This window comes from Bison bison, unplaced genomic scaffold (assembly GCF_000754665.1).
Source record: "Bison bison bison isolate TAMUID 2011002044 unplaced genomic scaffold, Bison_UMD1.0 scf7180017864266, whole genome shotgun sequence".
Lineage (NCBI taxonomy): Eukaryota > Metazoa > Chordata > Mammalia > Artiodactyla > Bovidae > Bison > Bison bison.
The window spans coordinates 6,080,092-6,104,424 of record NW_011494838.1 but is presented as its reverse complement, the minus strand read 5'-3'; positions in this window follow the sequence as shown (position 1 = coordinate 6,104,424).

The window sequence follows — 24,333 nt, the reverse complement described above, 5'->3', positions numbered from 1 at the left end:
TCTCATCCTCTGTCGTCCCCTTCTCCTCCTGCCCCTAATCCCTCCCAGCATCAGAGTCTTTTCCAATGAGTCAACTCTTCGCATAAGGTAGCCAAAGTACTGGAGTTTCAGCTTTAGCATCATTCCTTCCAAAGAAATCCCAGGGTTGATCTCCTTCAGAATGGACTGGTTGGATCTCCTTGCAGTCCAAGGGACTCTCAAGAGTCTTCTCCAACACCACAGTTCAAAAGCATCAATTCTTTGGCGCTCAGCCTTCTTCACAGTCCAACTCTCACATCCATACATGACCACAGGAAAAACCATAGCCTTGACTAGACGAACCTTTGTTGGCAAAGTAATGTCTCTGCTTTTGAATATGCTATCTAGGTTGGTCATAACTTTCCTTCCAAGGAGTAAGCGTCTTTTAATTTCATGGCTTCAGTCACCATCTGTAGTGATTTTGGAGCCCAGAAAAATAAAGTCTGACACTGTTTCCACATCTGTTTCCCATGATACCCTAATATGAATATTTCTTACACAGTAAATAAATCATAGCTTCAGACCAGGAGCATGCTTGAATATCAAAGTACTCAGCCATGTCTTTTAGGACTGGATTCTCTATTTCTGCTCACTGAATGCTCTCTGAGGTCAGAGCTCTAAGGGAACATGACACATTTGTACATTGTTTTGTGGCTTGCAAAATACTTTCGTGGCCACATCTTCAACCATCACAAGAATCTGGTGAGGTAAGGCAAGAGAACCACCATGCTCATCTCATAGACAGTGAAACTAAAGCTCGATGAGAATAAGAGATTAGAAGAAAACCATACAGTTACTTGGGGCTTAAGGTGGTCCAGTGGTAAAGAACCCACTTACCAGTGCTGGAGATGCAGGAGACGGGGGTTCAATCCCTGGGTCAGGAAGATCCCCTGAGAAGATACACTGAAGATACACTCACTCCAGTACCGTGGAAAATTCCATGGGCAGAGGAACCGGGTGGGCTACGGTCCATGGGGTTGCAAAGAGCCGGACATGACTGAGAGACTGAGCATGTGTGCACACACACACACACACACACACACACTTACATGCAACCGCTTTACAGTACAGCATGCAAATTCAGCATTCTAGTCTAAATCCCAGATCATCCACTGCATTAATCAGGTTTTAAAATTAACTAGTCGGGGGTGGTCTGGGTCCCTGGTGGAAGTAGTGGCATATGTTTTGTGTTGCCTCCGTTCTGACTTTTGGCAGACATCCCAAACCCAACTCAACACTTTTTCCTACAGAACTTGGACTTTGCCAGAGTCGTTCTAAACATGCTGTTCTAGGCAGTCACTAACAATGACTTGGGATTAGCTTTAATAGGATTACCCATTTCCCATTGTGGGTCACATGACTGTGAAGGTTTATTCCAGCTTTAAAAGTTCTGTGATTTTATACTTAATGGTGATGATTCTAGGATCTCGATTTAATCCAAGTAAGATTCATTGGAAGCCTGTGGCATCCTGGGCATCCTCTATTCATCATATTAGTAAAATGTCTTTTCTTTAGTTTTGTGCTCATGGTCCCGTGGAGGTGACGGGCAGATACAGAATAACAGAACTGAAGTCTTATTTAAATGCAAAGCAAAATGTTAAGGAAGACTGGAGGAGGCAGAAGTCCATGCTCCTTAAGGATAAAGATGGTGCTAGATAAAGACAGGTTGTGAAGGATACATTTTTAGCACCGACAACCACTTGAGCAAAGGCATCAAGGTGCAGAGAGGGTTGAGTGTGGAATCTTTCTGAAGATGGAGTGTAGATTTCTGTTCTGGATCCCACTGTGGAGAGTCATGGGCTAGATATGAATGCAACTTATGTAATGATTGAATATTTTTTAAAAAATGGCCAAGGTAAAAGAGGAACTAACACTCATCCTTAGGCAGCTGGCAAGCGAAAGAGAGAAAGGAGAAAGGTTTTAGATATCAGAAAATCTGAGTTCTAGTTCTGATCCTACCTGTAACTTGAGAAGTCAGCTTCCTAAGATCTCAGGTTCAAAGGTTAAAAATAGGTTGCATTTTAAGTGCCTCGCCTGATTGATACTGAAGAGGGTGCTGAGGAGACGCTGAAAGGCACCAAAGCCTCGAGGGATCAGGAAGATCCATCACAGGTGGGAGCTGGGAGCACAGCAACACCAGGCTGCGTATTTACCATCCCCAGACGAGTCTGCCTCCAAGCTCTCTGTAAACTCCATACCCCTAGGATTCCCACCACAACGTCTACGCTGTGGCTTAACCCCAAAAGATGGCAGGATGATGAAATGCAGCAATTTCTTCCACTTCAGTGGGGAAAGGAGCATGTACAATATTGGCAAGAAGAAAGGAAAACTCCTGACTACTCTCTTTTATTTTGAGATACATTTTGAAAAATCCTTAGCCTCAGCACACTCAGTTCCTGGCCATCAGCCATGGTAAAATCAGATCCTTCTGGTCTATTACAAATTAAATAATCATAGCTATATCCATCTGGAAAACGTACGCAGAAGAGATGCATAAGCCAGCAATTAGTATTAGCTTCCAGCCTTTCATTGACTAACTCCGAGGGCCTCGTGGTGGCTGTCGCACTCGGGACCATGAATATCCCAGCTCCTGGCTCTGTGCTTCCAGGGTAATGATTCTTCAAGCGGTTGCATAGGGAGGAGACGTCTGCCCAGCCTTGCTCCCGGCTCAAACTAGAATGTCTGATAATGCTGGTGGAAGGAGTGCCAACAGGCCACGGCACCGAACGACTGATGGTGCCCAGAGCGTGCCTGAGTCCCTGCAAGGTGTGCGAAGCAGCTCTCCTAACCACGCCGTGCTCTCTGCTGTCTGAATCTGTGATAATAAACGTCTGGGCTGTACTATGTTTAACAATCTATGAAAGAGAAGGTGACCAACCATAGACTTTCACTCAGGTTTCTGGTCTAAGGAGCAGGGAGATTTTTCAGGTGATTTGCATCTGGATTACCGCTCGAGAGAGGCTTCCCATGTCAGGCTGAGGGTCCACGGCTGACGTTTCCAGTAGCTTGCTCACCGTTCACGTCTGCCTTGTCACACTCTCCCTGGCTGTCCTCACTGCATCTCACCATCTTCCACTTTTATCTAGAGCCAGCTCCTTTGCGCTGGAAATGTAACTTGCCTTCTAAGAAGCTCTCTCTGAAAATTTCACTACAGCCTTCATGGATGTCACCAGCTCTTGACATAGGGTTTGTTTGTTTTGCAACACGCGTGTGTCAGGAAATAGAACGTCTAAACATGGATCCAGATGGAGCTACGCTCTCATTGGCCTTGCACATCTGTTCTGTGGCCATTTTCCTCTGTTGCTGTTGAGATGAGTTTTGTTCCATCTAATATTTTTTCCTTCCAGTATTTATTGATCACCTATTCTGTGTATCCACCTGGAGAAGGAAATGGCAACCCACTCCAGTATTCTTGCCTGGAGAATTCCACGGACAGAGGAGCCTGGCTGCAGTCCACGGGGTCACAAAGAGGCGGACACAACTGAGCTACTGACACATGGTGTGTCTCCAAGCCCTGCGTCCTGGGGTCAATGGGGAAAGACAAAAACCAGGCTGCATCTTGTCTGTACACTCAGAAGTCCACCAGTTGTCATAGGTTGTTCAAAGTGGCCTGTGTCATCTGTCTTCCTGGGACCTTAGGGATTACTTTGATTCATTCTTCCCTATGCGGTTGGGAAGACTAAAGCTGAGAGAGAGAAGGGGACTTGCCCAAAGACACAGAGCTCATCATACAGGGAAAATCTGGCTCTGTTGTGAAGGCTTTTAATATCCCACTTCCAGGTTTCTAATGCTTTTTCTGCGTATACATATGCATCTTCCATATATGTGTGTATATAATTTCCATATATAATACTGGGTATTATAATATCATATATATCCAGATATCTAGCTCTCTATTTATGTATGTATCTCCAGATGATGCTGTTTAGACACAGCTCCCACGCTGTTTAGCACCGCAGTGGGCAGAGTAAGGACAAGGTCGGCACGTAAGTAAAGGCAGGGTAGTTAAGGAACCAGCGAGACATTTATTTACAGTCTTTCCTTCCTCCAATACGCACTTAAAGACTTCCTACTATTTGCAAATTGTGAAAAAATAAAACCTGGTCGCTGCCATCTGCCAGTTCACTCCCTGGTAGGGGAGACAGATACCCACACATCTAATTTCCACACAGTTTATAGAGTTTCAGTAAGCGGCACAATCACAACGAATGAAGTGAAACGTGTGTTTGAAGGGGAAAGAGGCTAAGCACGCTTAGATATTTGGGCAACTTTCTTACCAGCACAGGGTAGTACTTAGATTAGGGGGAAGCTGTTTCACGAAAAGGTACCGGCAGATGGAAAGATGTGTAGAAGGCATCCAAATGTCTTCTGCAAAATATCCTAGCGCTCCTTACAGGAACGTGAAAATAACCCACTTCGGATCCGTTAGAGGTCAACCCTGACCTTCCTCCACACCGCGGACCCACGGAAGCGGGCGTTGGTTTTTGCCGCTTAAGTGGGTGCAGTGCCCGCTTTAGCCACACGATGGCAGCGCAGGGCCACAGAAGGACTGAACAACCTCTGTTCGGTGCTTCTGCAGGGTTGGTCTGTGAAAAAGGCCAGGAAAGAAGGGTGCGGTGCCCCAGCCCACGGCCAGTCTGCTGGGACGGGCTTCTGGGAGAGTACAGTTGCCTTTGACTCTGAGAAGGCGTGCATTGCCTTTCTCAATCTCTGCTGTGTTTGTAATCTCTAGAAGCAGTTGAGATGTTTTCCCAGGCGCAGCCAGTGAAGAAAGAAGCCCCTTTAGACGAAACTCATTTTTAACAATGTGAAAGTTTTCCCAGAGTTTTTCTCCTCTGATAGGATTTGTCTGTGGTGGTTGAGGCACAGTGGCTTGCTGCCCCCTGGAGTGAGGAAAATGAGAGGTGATGGTGGAAAGAGTAAGGAAGTGTTGCCTGGGCCCTTGAGAGCAGCTGGGCTGAGGGCAGGGGGCCAGTCCCAAACCTCCGCAGCGTCTGCTCCTCTATGGAATGGAGGAGGGGACTGTGAGGCTGTGCGTGTGTGTGGTCGTGTGTGAGATACTGTGAGCGTGGCTGTGTGTGAGCTTGCGTGTGGGTGGTTGTATGCATGTGCGAGATTGGGTGTGTATGTGCAATCGCTTGTGTGATGTGTGTGCCTGTGTGTGTGCGTGTGTGTAAAGGTGGACAGTCATGAAGTTTGGTGCCGGCATGAGCAACGGCTAAGGTCATTTTTGGCTCTGTGGGGTAGGGACAGAGAAAGGAGAAGAAACAGGAGAGAGAGAGTTCCTAGAAGATTCCTAGGGTTAGGGAAATGATTTGATTGAAATCTCTGGCAAAGAGTCAGCTCCCAGTTAGACTGATTTAACCCCTGTTCTTCTCCGACCCCTTAATTTCCTTCCCGCCCCTCCATCTCTGTGTCTTACTCCTTCTCTCTCCTCTCAGTCTCCACTCTCCTTAGTGTTCATCCTCTTTCCTGTTACGCTCTGCTATGCTAAGTTGCTTCAGTCATAGCCCGCCAGGCTCCTCTGTCCGTGGGATTCTGCAGGCAAGAATACTGGAGTGGGTTGCCATGCCCTCCTCCAGCGGGCGAATCTTCTCCATCCAGGGATCAAACTGTTCCCCGCATTGGCAGGCGGGTTCTTTACCACTAGCGCCACCTGTTGCTCTCAAATAAAAACGCAGTGGGAGAGAGAGGGACGAGGGTCAGGATCGGCAGTCCTCCCAAGAGGACAGAGCAGAATGCTGGAGGAATATCTGTGAGGTGGGCTGCGGCGGGGTGGGGGTGGGGAAGCAGTGGTGGAGGGAAGGTGATGATGACCAAGTCAGCCCCGTTTGGAGAAGGCTGCTGTCCAGCAGAAAGCCCACCTTGCAGCTACACAGGATGAAAACCAAGGCGGCGTCCAGAAGGCAGGAGCTGCGGAGCCCATGAGATGGGTATTTGCTCGTGCATAGAAATTGCAGCTCTTCTCTTTATTTTAAAAAAGCAGAACCTCTATTTTCAAGTCACAATCAATTTCCAGAAATCATTTATTTCCAAACATTACCCGTCAAATCCCCCATTTCTTTCTGCTTTTAGAGTTCGAAGGAAATTGATTTGTGTTTTTAATTTTAAAGAGAAAAAAAAAAAAGTGTCCCTCTGGCTTGGAAATTCCAGGCATGGGTTTTCTCTTCCCTTCTTTCCTTCCCACTCCCTTTCCCGTCCCAGCTACACCAGTGAGGGCCCCAGTGTTGGGGGGCCAAGGGACTCATGCTAATTTGCTTTTTTCCTTTACTCTTGATGGTCCAACAGAAGAAACATTTATTTTCCCAGACGTTGATTATTCATAAAGACCATTTTCAAAGAGATATAAGAAGAGTTTGCGTGGGCGGGATTCAAAAGAGAATGTGTTGTGTTTTTTTTAATCGTTATTATTTACTAACCTTTTATTCAAGGACTGCAACGGGAGATCGACAAAACAGCTTTCATCCCGTAATCAATTATAGCTAGAAGACAATGAATAGCTCTTCAGCGTGTCTTTCACGTTCTGGGAGAGAAAGACGGCATCGACTGTCTTTAAAGCTGGGGGCTTTACCATACACCCGGGGTGGGCCGTCATAATTGGCTCTTTTAATCCAATAATCTCTGCGAGTTTGGCATAAATTAAGATAATACTGATGAAAACAATAATTTACTTTGGTGTTCGGTTTTGCAAAACGATGGCATATGCATTGTGAAATTGAATTCTCTCAACTGCCCAGTGAAATAACGATTATCCCCATGTGAGTGATGAGGCAGCTGAGGCTCAGAGAGCTTGAACTTACTCCTCCCACTGTATCCATGCAGATTAAGGCCCAGCCTGACATATTCTCCTTCCTCGGAGACAAGGACCAGGGCCAAGCGAGGCGGCAAACCCTCAACCAGAATTAGCTGAGATGGATCCAGACTGCCTGGAGACTCTTACAGCGAGCAGACTGAGCAGAGAATTCCTTTTCTTTTCTCTTCTTTTTGGAATAGGAATGCTTCCTAAGATAGTATCCTCTTAACACAATACTTTTTTGAGGATAGTTGCTTTTCAATGTTGTGAGAGCTTCTGCAGTACCGCAGAGGTAATCAGCTGTACATACCCACAATCTCCTCTTCCTTGGATCCCTTCCCATTTAGGTCAGCACAGAGCCCTGAGTGGAGTGGCCCGTGCCATGCAGTCGGTTCTCATCAGTTATCTGCTTTATATGCAGTAGTCTATATATATGGCATCCCACTCCAGTACTCTTGCCTGGAAAATCTCATGGAGGGAGGAGCCTGGTGGGCTGCAGTCCATGGGGTCGCTAAGAGTCGGACATGACTGAGCAACTTCACTTTCACTTTTCACTTTCATGCATTGGAGAAGGAAATGGCAACCCACTCGTGTTCTTGCCTGGAGAATCCCGGGGATGGGGGAGCCTGGTGGGCTGCCGTCTTTGGGGTCTCACAAAGTCGGACACGACTGAAGCGACTCAGGAGCAGCAGCAGCAGTCTATATATGTCAATCCCAGTCTCCCAATCCACCTCACCCTCCTTCTCCTCTTGGTGTCCATATGTTTGTTCTCTACATCTGTGTCTCTATTTCTGCTTTGCAAATTAGATCATCTATACCATTTTTCTAGATTCCACATGTATGTGTTAATATGTGATACATGTGTTTCTCTCTCTGACTTACTTCACTCTGTATGACAGTCTCTAGGCCCATCCATGTCTCTGCACATGGCGCAATTCCACAATACAGGACTGTTAACAGATGCAGTCTTGTTCAGCGGATCTCTGGTCTTACTCATCATGCATAATGGAAACTTTATGCTAATTGAATAGCATCTCCCCATTTCTCCCAGCCCCTGGCAACCGCTGTTCTGTTCTCCGACTATAGGTCTCTCTGGTGGCTCAGTGGCAAAGAATCCACTTGCAATGCAGGAGATGTGGATTCAATCCCTGGGTCAGGAAGACCCCCCCCCCCCCGGAAAAGGAAATTGCAACCCACTCCGATATTCTTGCCTGGGAAATCCCATGGACGGAGAAGCCGGGCAGGTTACAGTCCATAGGATTTCAGGAGTAGGACACAACTTAGTGACTAGCCACCACCTCCACGTGAATGGAACAGTGCCTTCTGTCACCGGTTAACTTTACTTCGCACAGTGTGTTCAAGGTTCCTCCATATTGTCCCACGCTGGAGAATTTCCTCCCTTTTCAAAGTCTCAAAAACCGAAATAGGATAACTCTATGATCCAGCAATCATATGCCTGGGTATTTATTCAAAATAATTGAAATCAGGATTGAAAAGAGATATCTGTGCTCCATGAATAGTTAAAAAAAAATGTGGTATATGCATTCGATTGAATATTACTCAACCTTAAAAAAATAAAGAACAATTTTTTTTAAGCAGAAATTGTTTCAAGTTCTGACTGCATCTGTATTAAATCAGAAGCTGGGACTTATTAATTGACATCTCTAAACCTTAGTTTCTTCAGCTATAAAATGGGAATAATGGGGGATACATGTACACGTGGTGATTCATGTCAATATATGGCAAAAACCACCACAGTATTGTAAAGTAATTAGCCTCCAATTTAAATAAACAAGCTTAAAAAATTGGGAATAATGGTATCTATCTCTTAAGAAGATTACATGAAATGATGCAAGCAGAGTTCTAATATGTGCTCAATACCTGCTAGTTACTATTATACCAACTAGAATCCAATTGAAATGCCTATTCCTAGACCCTTTTAAAGCCATTATCACACCAAGGGGAAAGAGAGACCATACATTTATCTATTGCTGCAGGATAAATTACTCAAAATACAGCAGGTTGAAATCCACACAATTTCAGTGGATCAGAACTTCAGGAGAAGCTGACTAGGCTGTTCTGTCTCAGAGGTTGTAGGGAAGATGCTGGCCTGAGCTGTTATATGACCTAGAGGCTTGGCCAGGGCTGTAGCATCTGAGCCCAAGTTGGCTCATCTGCCAGGATGTTGGTGACCGTTGCAGATGGCCTCACTTCCTGGTTATATGGACTTCTCCACAGGGCTGTGTGACTGTCCTCACAATATGGGGCCTGGCCTCCCCTAGAGGGAGTGACCCAGTGACCCAAGAGAGCAAAGTGGAGGCTGCAGGGTCATGGATGACTAGCTATAGACACCACACTTTGCCACTTGCACAAAATAATTATCCCCCCTCGTGGATTATCCAGTATGGAAGCAGGTCACGTGGATGCAGGAATGCAGGTGGGTGTGGTGAGTCCTCTATATACAAACAACCTCCATTCCGAGAGTGTGTTCGTAAGGATGATTTGTTTGTAAGTCCAACCGGGCTGGCTTAGGCACCCAGCTAACACACTCAGCTACACGGCACTGCTGCTGCTGTTCAGGCGCTCCGTCATGTCCGACTCTCTGCGACCCCATGGACTGCAGTGTGCCAGGCTTCCCTGTCCTTTGCCAGCTACCAGAACTTGCTCAAACTCCAGTCCATTGGGTTGGTGATGCCATAGGCTTATAATACTTTTCACACAAATAATACATAAAAAGCAAGCAAAAACAAAGAAAACGATTCTCATCTTACAATACAGGACCTTGAAAAGTAGAGTGGTACGTACTGGCATATAGGGACTGGCCTTGAGTGAACGGGCAAGAAGGGTTACTGCCTGGAGGAGGAAAGAGGAGGTGGGAGGTGGCAGAACTGAAGGGTCAGCAGTGATAGGTGGTGGCTGGGGGCAGGCTGCAATTCCACTCATGCCTGATGCTGATGGCACAGGTTCTGGTTTTTTGCTGGACTCAATTCTATCTCTCCTCTTGAAAAAATAATCCAGGGATGTCTGGATAGTAGCTCTTTTTTTTTTTTTTTTTTGCCTCATCATAGATTACACAGTAGAACTGGACTGCATTCTGAACAACTGCTGCAAACTTTATGTCCTGTTCTGTGCCTAAATCCTGTGCCTCAGAAACTAACAATGCTTCTTCAAATAAAGAAAATCCCCTTGCAGTTTCCTGTGTCATGAATTTCTTTGGTTCTTTAGTTACTTCTCCTTCCTCTGGTCTCTCTTCAACCTTTCTCTGGGCCTCCAGTTCCATCAGGTCTTCATTGGTAAGCTTCACATTCGCCTCTTTGCAACTTGAAGGTTCACAGGTAGGAGACTTACTGTAGAATCATTGGAGGCCACTTTGAAAACTGGTGGCCACAGAGCCCCTTCCTACAGACTCAAGGACTAGTAGTTTTATATCAGGGATTGTTTTGGGGAAGACTCAGCCCTTGGAGAACTAGGTGGTCACGATGAGGTAGCTGTTACCAAACAATCCCTCAGAAACCAGGGAGTCAACTTCAGAAGGTCCTGCATAGACCTAGCAGAAAAAGTGTGACTCTGGCAAGGAAACGTCACAGCCTGAGGCAGAGAGGCCCAGTTTCCATCTGGCCTCCTTTGGTGCCTTACCCTGGGAACGTAGACTCTCTAATCCTTGCGTGCTAGCCTGTCACAAAGCAGGAATTCAGCTCCTATCATCCAAGGCAGCTTTCTCTGCTGCTGTTTTCCCCAAGAATTGTTGAAAGTGAAAAGTGGAAGTGAAAGTCGCTCAGTCATATCTGACTTTTTGTGACCCCATGGACTATACAGCCCATGGACTTCTCCAGGCCAGAATACTGGGGTGCACAGCCTTTCCCTTCTCCAGGGTATCTTCCAAACCCAGGGATAGAACCCAGGTCTCCCGCTTTGCAAGCTGATTCTTTACCAGCTGAGCCACAAGGGAAGCCCAAGAAAACTGGAGTGGGTAGCCTATCCCTTCTCCAGGGGATCTTCCCGACCTAGGGATCGAACCAGGGTCTCCTGCGTTGCAGGTGGATTCTCTGAGCTATGAAGGAAGCCCCAAGAGTTGTTAGGAGCACTTGTTAAATGTAAAGATTTCAGGGTGCCTCTTGCAGAAATTTTGACTTAGGAGGCTTGAGATGGAAGCTGGGAATCTGTGTTTTTAACAACCATCCCTGGTGACTTTCATATCACGCTTGGAAAGGTACTTGAATCCAGAGCTGATAGAGTTCTATGACCTGAGTCCCTCTCCGCATCACACCACGTGTGCACTGAAAGTGCTCACAATCCTGGATCTTTGGACACACAGGCTGAGCCAGCCCCATGCGCCCTCTAACCTCTGGCTCTTCGCCTTCGACTTGTATATGTGCATTTCTCGTCTCCTCCTCCTTCTCCCCTCCACTGCCCGTGCCAAGTTAACAGCTCACAAAAACACACATAAAATGCTTGTGTGTTTTGTCTGTTTGGACAGGCAGGGGGTTCCCTGGGTGTTTGGTGATAATTTCTTGGTTAAATTATATATCTCTTTTCCTTTTATGTATATAAAAAAAGCAAATTGACTTTTTTACAGTTGCCTCCTTTCTTTCTCTTTATTTCCTGCTGTGGAGACAAATCTCCTTATTTTTTTAGGTCCACAACATGCACACATAATCAGTCTTATATAAATAAGCATTTTCAGCTCAAATATTTCACACAGGATAGAAATAAAGGGGGAAATCCTGGCTTAACCAGATAATATTTCCCTAGGTTTCCACTATTCAAGACTGATCTCTTTGTCACTAAAATGGGCACGTCCACTCTGCAGAAAAATCATGAGGTTTGGTTCTGGGTCACCATTTCCATGCCCTTATATTTTTTGAGTCCCACTGTATGTATTTTTAAAGAGAGCAAACAGATAAAACTGATATGGACTCAGCCCTCATCGAACCTAGTCGGGGAAAGGGAAGGGGGGCGCAATTTCAGTGCAAGTAGAGAGTGAACTGTGGCAGCACTTCCCTGGCGTCGGTGGCTGACCTCAGAGCCCCCAGTGCAGGGGGCTGGTTTGATCTCTGGTCAGGGGACTGGATCCCACATGCCGCAGCTGATTTCTCATACCACAACAGAAGATCCTGCGTGCCACCTCGAAGACCAGTGTAGACACATGAATACATACATATTAAAAAATATGAAGAGTATCTTAGCAGAAATGAGCATTAAGTGTTGCTGAAACTCCAAGGAGAGGAGAACATCCCAGTAGAAGATCATGAAGGCATTGAAGCGAAGGCCATAAGACTCTGGGGTCATATGCTAGGATTCAAATCCCAGCTCTGCCTGCTCTTAGCTGGTTGATGTGGGGCAAGCCCAGGAACCTCTCTGGGACCCAGCTGCCTCATCTGAGAAAGGGGGATAATAACAGTACTCATTTTAGGGTTGATTTGAGAATTCAGTGAGTTGACACAAATAAAGCAACTAATCAGTGTCTCGTATGTAGTAAGAATTAAAAAAATGTTAACTGCTGTTGAACTGAGCCTTAATGGGTAGATGAGATTTGGGCAAGACTAGATGGAGATCATTTCAGACTAAAACAGTAAAATAAATAAAACCCCAAAGTTGGGGGAATTTCTAGGCATTTTGGAAGGGAAAGTACCTTCAGCAGAAGAAGAGGATGAGTGAGGAACAGAGGAAGATCAGGTGGGAGGAGGTGCTGAGATCCCATCGCCCTCTTTTCTGCTGGCTTGCTTACTTCACAGATGACACCAGTATGTGAAGTGAAGCCGCTCAGTCGTGTCCGACTCTTTGTGACCCTGTGGACTGTAGCCCACCACGTTCCTCTGTCCATGCGATTTTCCAGGCAAGAGTACTGGCATGAGTTGCCATTTCCTGCTCCGGAGGATTTTCCTGAAGCAGGAATCAAACTCTGGTCTCCCGCATTGTAGGCAGATGCTTTACCACCTGAGCTGCCGAGTTTTTGTGGTGAGGATATGGTGTTAAGTACAGTCATTTTAACTTTTCTTTGGGAGAGAAATAGTTATACTAAGATAGTGGGGGCTTATCTTATTCTCTCACTTTACTAAATATTTCATCTCAACAACTGTTTCGGGTAAAATGCCCTCCAGCTTGACAACCAAAATAGTCCACAATTATAAGGAACTGTTACTTTTAACCAAGCAGCTTAGAGACAAATTTTACAAGATTTACATTTGATAAGGTGTTTGCCTCATTTGAAGGCCTTCTAATTCTTTCTTTTCCTTCCTCTTGTAGTTACAAAGAAATGATCTCTTCATGATGGAAAAACCCATGTTCAGTGATAGCTTATCAAGTGCATCTTTTTCCCCAATCAAGTACAATCCATTTCATGTAAATCGTCAAGGATCTCAGCCTACAAAAATTGAAGTGAAGTGAAGTGACTCAGTCATGTCTGACTCTTTGCGACCCCATGGACTGTAGCCTACCAGGCTCCTCTGTCCGAGGGATTTTCCAGGCAAGAGTACTGGAGTGGGTTGCCATTTCCTTCTCCAGGGGATCTTCCCAACCCAGGGATCAAACCCAGGTCTCCTGCATTGCAGGCAGATGCTTTACCGTCTAAGCCACCAGGGAAGCTTATAAAGCAGGGCTTTATAAGGCTTTCTTGGACCAGGTGGGCTCTGTAAACTTCAGGAATTGTTTTTTTGAGATGCTAGGCATGGAAGGTTGAGAAGAGAGCAAACCACAGTTACGTTCTGTTTAGGGAAACATGAAGAAGCAACACCTGATGAGACAGAGCGCAGGAAAACGCAGACTGGGGAAGCAAATATTTCTGGTAAAGATTTTTAGGGTCAATGTTGCGGAACAAGAAATGTTAGTGCCCTACTCTGTCTCCACAGGAAAACCTATAATGAAGACTTAAAAAAAAATCAGTATTGTTGGGTGTAATCATCTGGAGGAAAGAGTGTAGGCAGAAGGAAACATTTACATTTAATGTCAAAAACAGTGACTTCTTTATATATAAAACCATTCTATAAGTGGGTATAGGTTCTCTACTGCAAGAGGTGAGGAAACTGGAGATTGGAGGGTATAAGTGACTTGCTGATGATCACATAGTTGATAAAGATAGTCAAGGGTTCTCTCTTGAACTGTGGGATGATAAACTCTGTCCCCTAGAAGTCTGCATAACTCTTATCCCCTGATACAGGACCCCTGCCTCGTCCATCTTCATATCCTCAAAGCTGAGTGCAAAGCCTGTCACAGAGCAGATTGCCAGTGTTTGTTTGTTGAGTGAACATTTCCAGGATTCCCTTGTCTCCCAAATAGAGGTGGGTGAGTTTAATGCGGGAGACACTTACTTCATTAGCACTAACTCTGATTGATGAAGTGATGGGGGCATTGATGCTCAAGAGGGGACATGACTCTAAGTAAACCATCATGAGTGTGGTGTACTTCTCCACGATATAGGCAGTGGCTTTCATTAGCAATTGGAGGGACCATGGTAATGGGGTGCAATCATTTGCTTTTAAAGCTGTTTGGGAGCCAAAGTATACATAGGCATTAGGGTGCCAGACACTCTACAATACTGGCCCAGAGTAAAGTAAGTCATGGCTGCACCTTCCAAGTAACAGGCTATCCTCACAAGCTGTATACCTAATTACACTCTGATAATCTGTATAAATTAGCATTTGCTACTGATAATATCACACACCAAGCCTTAAATAATACATTAGACTTAATTGAATAAATGCATATATTATGGCCTTATAATGCATATTTTCCATAATGAATTATCTTTTATGCACAAACAAACAGCAATTCTGATTAATCAGTTGGGGTAATTGTGCTATTAAAACTCCAGGTTCCCTGAAAAATATCTTAGTGTTGGTCAGATGACAGAAAAAAACAACAACAGCACATTATTTTCATTTACTATTTGGATACATTTGAATTCCCTATCTTAGAATCCCTAGATTTTTTGCTGTGATATCAATGCCTATAGCTCTTTCCCACTTCCAAAGTTTGGATTTGAACTCAAATCCACTATTTACTAACTTTGTAACCTTGGAAAAGTCACTCGAATCCCTTTTGCTCAGTTATCGCTATGGGTTGAGGGAAATAATAGCACTCTTGTTATCAACAGGAAAAAATTAGATGGGTTATATGTAAAGCATCACACCCATTGGCAAGAATAGAGAAGGTATTGGTTGTTGTTTAGTTGCTAAGTCGTGTTAAAGGTGTTAGTACATGAAAGCTATTATCATTATGAAACATTAGGCAACTTGCCATTTCTTATCTCACTCAGTCATGGCAAGAATTTGCCATGTGAAGAAGATAGAGCAGATATTATGCCCAGTTTTAAAAAGGAAAGAAACTACCCCAGGAATTAAATGACTTTAATTGTTTTTCCATTCAACAACTATTTATTGATCACATAGTGTCAAGAGTTGGAGATACAAAGATAAAAAGATCTGGCCCCCTCTTTGCCTTGGTGAACTTACAGTGTCATGGGGAAGGGGAAGAGAAAATATTGAGAAATTACCAATAATTATAAACCCTAAAGGAAATGTACACAAAACACAGGGGCAGAATCCAGGAAGTGGCACCCAAGTCTTTCTTTAAAAGCCAAGGAACTTCTCAAAGAGAGGATCAGAGTTGAATGGACGTGTGGAGGAACACGTCTGATGCTTGGGACCAGGAGATGTTTTCTAAGGACATGGAACAGTCATATTGGAGAATCAAAGATGAGGATCTTGTCGAGCATGAGTAATTAGTCTAGAAATGTGTCTACAGTAAGTATCTCACCCTCAGTACTACCGGCATTGGGGTTAGGTGTGGGGACTGTCTTCTGAGGACCATCCTTTGGATGGTAGCATGTCTCCCTCCTCCCCCACCAGCTGTGAGAGTCAAAAGTGTCTCTACACATTGTCAAATGTCCCTAGGAGTAGGGGGATTCTCCCCTAGTGGAAATCACTGGTCTAGAATGTAGAATGCAAGGAAGGAGTCATGAATAATGAAGCTGAAGTGACAGCCAGATCATAGTAAACTTCTTCTGCCATACTAAAGTAATTTCTATTTTTCTTTTAGGTGATTGGGAACAATCTTGTTATAAGTATAAGGCAGGGTCCTCTTATTGTAGCTCACAGAGGACACACATTTTCCCACTTTGACAGCCTGCGACCTCATTAACAGCAATCATTCAAGTTGCACGAACTCCTACCTCCGCCTGCTGACACAGGATGTACAAGTTTTTCTCCTTTTGCAAAACCTCCTCTCTTCCTCTTCTCCGTAGTTAGCATTTTTGTTTGTTTGTTCTTTCTGTGTCCCTGGAAATTTCTCACACATATTCCTGGACACATCTTCTGCAACTCCCACTGCTCCATTAGGAACTGCTGCTGTGGGGGATGGCAGAATTTCACACCGAGGACCGAAAAAATCATCACTAGGATAACACTTGCAAAACCACGATCTTCATGGTTCAGGCTTAGAGCACCATGGAGCACGACAAGGTCCAGCCCCCAAACACGTTTTCAGCATAGATTCATCTTCTTTATTTGCAGTCCTCAAATAAAGGGCTGATAGCAATGCCATGCATAGAGTACATCCAATCCCTCCTTTACCTTCTAGTCACATCCATCACATCCCATTAGTTTTCTGGCACCATTTCCTTAAAAAAAATCATGCACACACACAAACCCCCAAACCTTCTCCTTCCCATCTCCATGCAGCCTTGCATTATACTTCAAAAACACAATACAACACAACTCCTCTAGCCACAGTTCATGCACCTCTTGTCCTTTGCTGCTTTCCTATAATCTTTGTAGTTCTTTTTCCATTTTCTGTGTCATAAAACCCTAGAAGAACCAATAAGGCAATTACAAAACAGGTCTCAGAGGGCACGAGGTAAAGTGGAGGGCAAAGCCTGAACCCCTTTAGTAGGCAACAGAAAGGGCAGGCTAAGAATTTTCATTTCATCTGGAAGATGTAGCAAGTGCACAAACTCCTGTTGTCACTGACTTAGCACCACTGCATTGGTGACTGCCACTGATTGCTTCACCAGTCCCTGCAGTGTCTCCTCTTTTCTAGGCAATATGGCTTTCCCAAGTCGGAAAGATTGCCTGATATCTTTGATATCCCCAGTATCCCTCCGATAGTGCATGCACGCTTCAGTTGGCTGGCTCAGCAATAGATTTGAGAAACAGCCGTAGTACTCTCCAGCTCTTTGTGATCCCATGAACTGTGTAGCTCACCAGGCTGTCCATGGAATTCTCCAGGCAAGAATACTGGAGTGGGTTGCCATTTCCTTCTCCAGGGGATATTCCCAACCCAGGGATCGAACCTGGGTCTCCTATACTGCAGGTAGATTCTTTACCAGGCTCAGAGGGTAAAGAATCTGCCTGTCATGCAGGAGACAACTGGTTAAGAATCTGCCTGCAATGTAGGAGACCCAGGTTTGATCCCTGGGTTGGGAATATCCCCCAGAGAAGGGAATGGCTACCCGCTCCAGTATTTTTGTCTGGATAGTTCCCTGGACAAAACAGCCTGGCAGGCTATAATCCATGGGGTCACAAAGAGTCAGACACGACTGAGTGACTAAAACTTTGAGTACCTTGAGTACACTGTACTGCCCTCTAATGACTCAACTCTGTTCTTGGTTAGCTTGCCTTCCTTCCCTTAGGACTTGCACACGCTGCCTGCTGTCTCCCCAGGCCACCCTATGGTGCTTCTTGCCACTCAGGGTCTATTTGGGCCACCTGGTTGCCGGACACGTCCGCTGTGGCACTGATCTGATCTCTGCTTTTGGATGAAGCCTACCTGCAAGCAAATATTTCCACTGAAATATATTTCTTGATCCTCATTTTTATGTATTCATTTCTCATTATTAGTATGTTTTCCTGTAAGCTGCCTTGAACCCTTTGTGGAGTGAGAGAGGGTGTTACAAAAAGACATGAATGAATCTATATGTTGGGCTTCCCAGGCATCTCCATGGTAAAGAATCCTCCTGTCAAGTAGGAGACACAGGTTCAATCCCAATAGGAAAGATCCCCTGGAGAAGGAAATGGCAATCCACTCCAGTATTCTTACCTGGGAAATCCCATGCACGGAGGAGCCTGGCGGGCCCCCATCCATGGGACCACAAAAGAGCCGGACATGACTTGGTGACTAAACACCACCCTGGGCAAGTACCTGAAGTGGGTTTGGAGAGCACACAGGAACCGTGTGCAATCGTGCAGAGTCAAAACCCTGGCTGACTCGCGGGAAGGGAGAACGAGTCATCAGGGATAAGAGAATATAACCTCTCAAGTGTAAGGGTATACAAAAGATTACAGTGGTGAACGTGAATAGGACTGTTCTTATTGATCCGACATTCCCAGAAGAGGAGGCATTCTACTTAAGTGACATTATTCAGAAATGGAATCTTGGTCCTTTCAAGATAACACACTTTCCTTTTTAAATAACTTTTATGGAAATCTTTCTAAATAGAAGATTACACACTTTTCGAAGGCTTCCGTAGGGACCGACAACAGATTTCGTTTGCCCTTCTGTGCGGTTGTTTGAAATTGGCTTGATGAGCATCTGATACCATGACCCCCACCATCCTGCCATGGTGTCTGCTTTTAGCATCTTTTAGTAGCATCTCTGGGCTTCCCTGGTGACTCAGATGGTAAAGAATCTGCCTGCAGTGCAGGAGACCTGGGTTCGATCCATGAGTTGGGAAGATCCCCTGGAGAAAGGAATGGCAACCTGTTCCAGTATTTTTGCCTGGAGAATTCCATGGACAGAGGAGCCTGTTACATTGACTGCTTACATTGGAGCTGACACTCAATTATGTTTAATGACTCTATCTATTATGTCGTTGGCTTCTCACAAGGGACATCCGAAGGAGGGAGGCAGAGACTATGTCCTTCCATTAAATCACTCCATTTACATTGCTTCTTAAATTCTTGAGCCTGTGCTGTACAGTTTTCATGTCGCCTTGCTTATTGTCGAGAAATCACCTCTCGCTAAGTTTCTGATTTTCGGCTTTTAATCTTCTGTGTGTTAGGAAACCTGGAAACCATACTTCATAGGATTATGTAGCAAGAAAGTTGGGGTCTGAATGAGAGATGAGTCTTGTTGGTTGTTTGGATTAAAGTGGTCCACTTCAGACCCTGGAGTCATAAGGAAGGCCCTCTGCACTACTTGGGGGGTCGAGCTGAGAAAGCCCAGAACCTCCAGTCAGCCAGCTCTTTCCATCTGCAGAGTGGAACTGGCCTGCTTTTGATTCAATGTCCTTTCAGTGCATCAGGTCCAGTTATCATGGGGAAAACAAAAGCACAGGCTCTTACTTCATATTCATTGATCCTGACAGGTGACAGGAAGGCAATGACTGCTGGTTAGAATTTAACATGCCTAAGCATTTCGTTGGGGTTTCCCAAGTGGTGCAAGTGGTAAAGAACCCCCCTGTCAATTCAGGAGACACCAGAGACACAGTTTTGATCCTTGGGTCTGGAAGACCCCCTGGAGGAGGGCAGGGGAACACATTTCAGTATTCTTGCTTGGAGAGTCCCATGGACAGAGGAGCCTGGTGGTCCATAGGACTGCAAAGAATCGGACACGACTGAAGCAACTTTGCAAGCGTGCATTTAATTAATCTTTTACAAATTAATCTTAGACTTTCAAAAATATGTAACTCTAAGCATATCTTTCGAGCGTGCTACAGTAGTTGAGAAAGGTTTCTAAGAATTGTTTGTACCTCTGGGTATATCTTCATAAGAGACTTTTGATAGAATTTGTTTAAACCTTATGAAAACTGTAGTGAGTCCTGGACTAATATGAGTTGTTCATAGGATTCATTGGGGATTATATTTGAGAATAAGATTTATTGCATTTATAATGAAATGTATGAAGAAAGAAATAAAATGTTAATGTTCCTGAATAATCTATTAGGACCTGCTAGAATGTCATATGCTGTGTGGATGTGGCTAATAGGTTAGGCTGCTGAGTCTTTGATTCCAGAGTCTGATTCACAGCTCTTTCTTTTCGGATTGGCAGACACCATGGTAGATCTGTAAGCTGCAAATAGACATTTCTATAGAAGCCTTGAGTTTGGAGATGATACAAGAACCACAGTAACTGGGCTATATGGGATTTATATGGGAAAGGATGTATCAGATATTATGTATTAGATATCTGTATGACTTAGATATTGAACCTTGGGTCCTCTCTTCTCATTTGGGCCATATCTGAGAATGATCTTCCTTCAATAGCTATGATCCAGACAATGACATGGGACCTTAAGGAAAACTCCACAGCCAGACTTGTGGATCATCTCATGAATCTGAGTGACAACAAACTCGGCATGTTGCAGAAATCACTAAAGATCAGGGACGGGGTGGTCTAAGGGTCAGGTCTAGGGCTTAATCCTATCACCTACTAACTTCATGGTTTCTATTAGTGATTTCCAATTGCAGCTCTAAACCAAAGACGGCAGTAAGGCCTTCCACACTCAGATCATTTTTGGGAGAGCTACATGCAGTAATATGTACCTATGAAAAATATTCTGGGAACTTCAATACACCATATGTGCTTTTGTTTAGTATTATTTGTAATTTACCCTCAAGGTTTAATCTCCTTTCACATCAGCATCTGGAAGTAGGGGATAGTTAAGGTGTAAATCTCTGAAGGGAATAAGGATCACCAGTGGAATTCAGTGAACTGTTGATGAAGCCTCTCTGAAGTAAGACAGCCACCCATCCATCTGTGTCTCTGTGTTGCCTTGAAGTAGACTGTCTATGATCATCTAAACCCTCCTCAACCATAGGGAAATAATCCTGTTTCTGTTTCCTCTCTGTAGAAGGACCCAGCTCAGGCAGTCTCCTAGGTAAGCCAGCATGGATTCTTCATTTTGGTCCTGTCCACCACTGGCCTACATCAGTATTTTTTTACACCATCTCAAAATCTCTATCTCTCTCCAGAAAGATCATTCTGCACAGTGAGCACGTTCTACAGGAAGAAGAAAGGACTGACATGTTGTATCAGGTGCATCGGAGAAGGCAATGGCAGCCCACTCCAGTGTTCTTGCCGGGAGAATCCCAGGGACGGGGGAGCCTGGTGGGCTGCCGTCTATGGGGTCGTACAGAGTCGGACACGACTGAATCGACTTAGCAGCAGCAGCAGCAGGTACATGGCATGCTCCATCGTAACTGGTACTCACGTGGACCCTGGGAAGAACAGAGCACCATCCTATGTCATGGCTGAGGGAGCTGATGCTCCTAAATTACTTACCTACATGTATACTGATGGTGATGGGTACAGATGGACCTAAACTTTTCTCTCTGACTCTAATGGAGCAGCTCTACCAGTCCAGGCTGCTCCTGGAAGATCAGAAGGCAAGTGGAAGCTGCCTCGTGTTTAGGAAGGGCCAGAGGATTCCCACCGAAGGAATCGTAAGACATGTATTATGTCATTCTTCTTTTAACATTTGAGAATTCCCACTGAAGGAATCGTAAGACATGTATTATGTCATTTTTCTGTCTTTTTTTTTTTAAGTTTGAGAAAATCACATAGCTTCTTTGAACCTGTTTTTTCCCACCCTCGCATATCTGCCCTGCTTGTTAAGGATCAAATGGAATAATGAAAGCAAAAGTGCTTGGTAAGCTGTCAAAGACTCTATGAGAGTTTTAAATCAATATTATCCAAAGAGAACTTACCAGATTTTGTCTGATGTTTAAGAGGGTACCAGAGAAAACATCATCTCCTACTACTTCTAGAAAGAGGCATTTTTGCCTCCCCCAGTTGATTGGCAAAGGAAAACCAGCCACTTATGTTCTTGGCAATGACAGGTACCAGTCAAATGTCAGATAAAGTGGTCACCTGTTTACTTGTCTTTTCTGGAGTTATGGTGTTATCCAGTTTTAATGGCAGCATATTTGCCACTTTTGGTATGTAGGCTTAGGAAGACTGAGCAAAGCCTCTCAGTATCTTAGCTTTCTAATCTGGGCTAGAAATTGTGGGGTGCTTATTAAATTTCCTTTAAGATTGTAGAGAGGACAAAAGATGGGATAGTTTAGCATGGGATTACTTTAATTCTACATTTATTAGAATCATATATGGTATAATTTGTTATTAGAAAGAAGAATGTACAAATCAGCTCATCGTTGCCTTACTTAATTTTTTAATTCCAAACTTCATTAGGAACCCCTGTGTGGCATGCAGATGGCCAGCTGGCCACATGCAAAATTGCTCAACATTGCTAATTATTAGAGAAATGAAATCAAAAGTATGCTATGCTATGCTATGCTAAGTCACTTCAATCGTGTCCGACTCTGTGTGACCCCATAGACGGCAGCCCGCTAGGCTTCCCCGACCCTGGGATTCTCCAGGCAAGAACACTGGACTGGGTTGCCATTTCCTTCTCCAATGCATAAAAGTGAAAAGAGAAAGTGAAGTCGCTCAATCATGTCCGACTCTTATCGACCCCATGGACTGCAGCCTACCAGGCTCCTCCATCCGTGGGATTTTCCAGGCAAGAGTACTGGAGTGGGGTGCCATTGCCTTCTCCGAATCAAAAGTATAGTGAGGTACAGTATCATACCAGTCAGAAAGGTCATTACTACAAATAATAAATGCTGGAGAGGGTGTGGGAAAGGGAGCCCTCCTTCTCTGTTGGTGGGAATGTAAATTGGTACAGCCACTGTGGAGAGAGGGTGTGGGAAAGGGAGCCCTCCTTCTCTGTTGGTGGGAATGTAGATTGGTACAGCCACTATGGAGAACAATATGGAAGTTGCTGGGGGGAAAAAAAAAAAAAACAACAACTAAAAATACTACTGGCATGTGATCCTACAATCCCGCTCCCAGTCCAGATGCTAAACCCCTATGTTTATAGGTGCACTCTTCACAGCAGACAGGACACGGAGACAACCTACGTGTCCACTGACAGATGAACGGATAAGGAAGATTGTGACATGTACACCATGGGACGCTACTGAGCCAAAGGAAGAGGGAAACCGTGCCACTCGCAGCAGCACGGACGGGCCTAGAGGCTATCGTAGTGAAGGAGGGAGTGGGAAAGGCAGCTATGATGTCACTTATATGTGCAAGCTGAAATATGACACATATGAGCTCATCTATGAGACAGAAACAGACGCACAGACACAGAGCAGAACAGTGCTTGCCAAGGGGAGAGGCGATGCGGAGGGACAGACCGGGAGTCTGGGATTGGCAAAGGCAAGCTATCATATATAAAATGGGTAAACAAGGTCCTACTGTACAGCACAGGGAACTATATTCAATACCCTATGATAAAAAATAATGGGAAATAATATGAAAAAGAATGTATACATATGTAGAGCGGAATCACTTTTCTGTATGGTAGAAATAAGCACAACATTACAAACCCACTTCAGGCTTCCCAGGCGGCTCAGTGGTGAAGAATCTGCCTGAGATGCAGGAGATGCAGTTTTGATCCCTGGGTAGGGGAGGTCCCCTGGAGAAGGAAATGGCAATCCGTTCCAGAATTCTTGCCTGGCAAATCCCATGAACAGAGCCTGGTGGACTACAGTCCATGGGGTCACAAAGAGGCAGACACAGCTGGGTAACTAGATAAGAAATAGATCAACTATACTTCAACTGAGTTAGACATAGTTTCACTGAGTAAGACAAGGCTGGTCCATGTGATCAGATTGGTTAGTTTTCTGCGATTGTGGTTTCTGTCTGTCTGCCCTCTGATGCCCTCTCTCAGTGCATACTGTCTTACTGGGGTTTCTCTGACCTTGGGCGTGGGGCATCTCCTCTCGGCTGTTCACTGCTCCAGAGCTGCACAGATCACTGCAGAAGGTGATTGTAGCCATGAAATTAAAAGACGCTAGCTTCATGGCACCCCACTCCAGTACTCTTGCCTGGAAAATCCCATGGACTAAGGAGCCTGGACTAAGGACTTCGCTTTCACTTTTCACTTTCATGCATTGGAGAAGGAAATGGCAACCCACTCCAGTGTTCTTGCCTGGAGAATCCCAGGGATGGGGCAGCCTGGTGGGCTGCCGTCTATGGGGTCGCACAGAGTCAGACACGACTGAAGTGACTTAGCAGCAGCAGCAGCTTCTTGGAAGGAAAGTTATGACCAACCTAGACAGCATATTAAAAAAAGAGACATTACTTTGCCAACAAAGGTCCGTCTAGTCAAGGCTATGGTTTTCCAGTAGTCATGTATAGATGTAAGAGTTGGACTATAAAGAAAGCTGAGTGCTGAAGAATTGATGCTTTTGAACTGTGGTGTTGGAAAAGACTTTTGAGAGTCCCTTGGACTGCAAGAAGATCTAACCAGCACATCCTAAAGGAGATCAGTCCTGGGTGTTCATTGGAAGGACTGATGCTGAAGCTGAAACTCCAATACTTTGTCCACCTGATGCGAAGAACTGACTCATTGAAAAGACCCTGATGCTGGGAAAGATTGAAGGCGGGAGGAGAAGGGGACGACAGAGGATGAGGTGGTTGGATGGTATCACCAACCTGATGGACATGAGTTTGGGTAAACTCCGGGAGTTGGTGATGGACAGGGAGGCCTGGCAAGCTGTAGTCCATGGGGTTGCAAA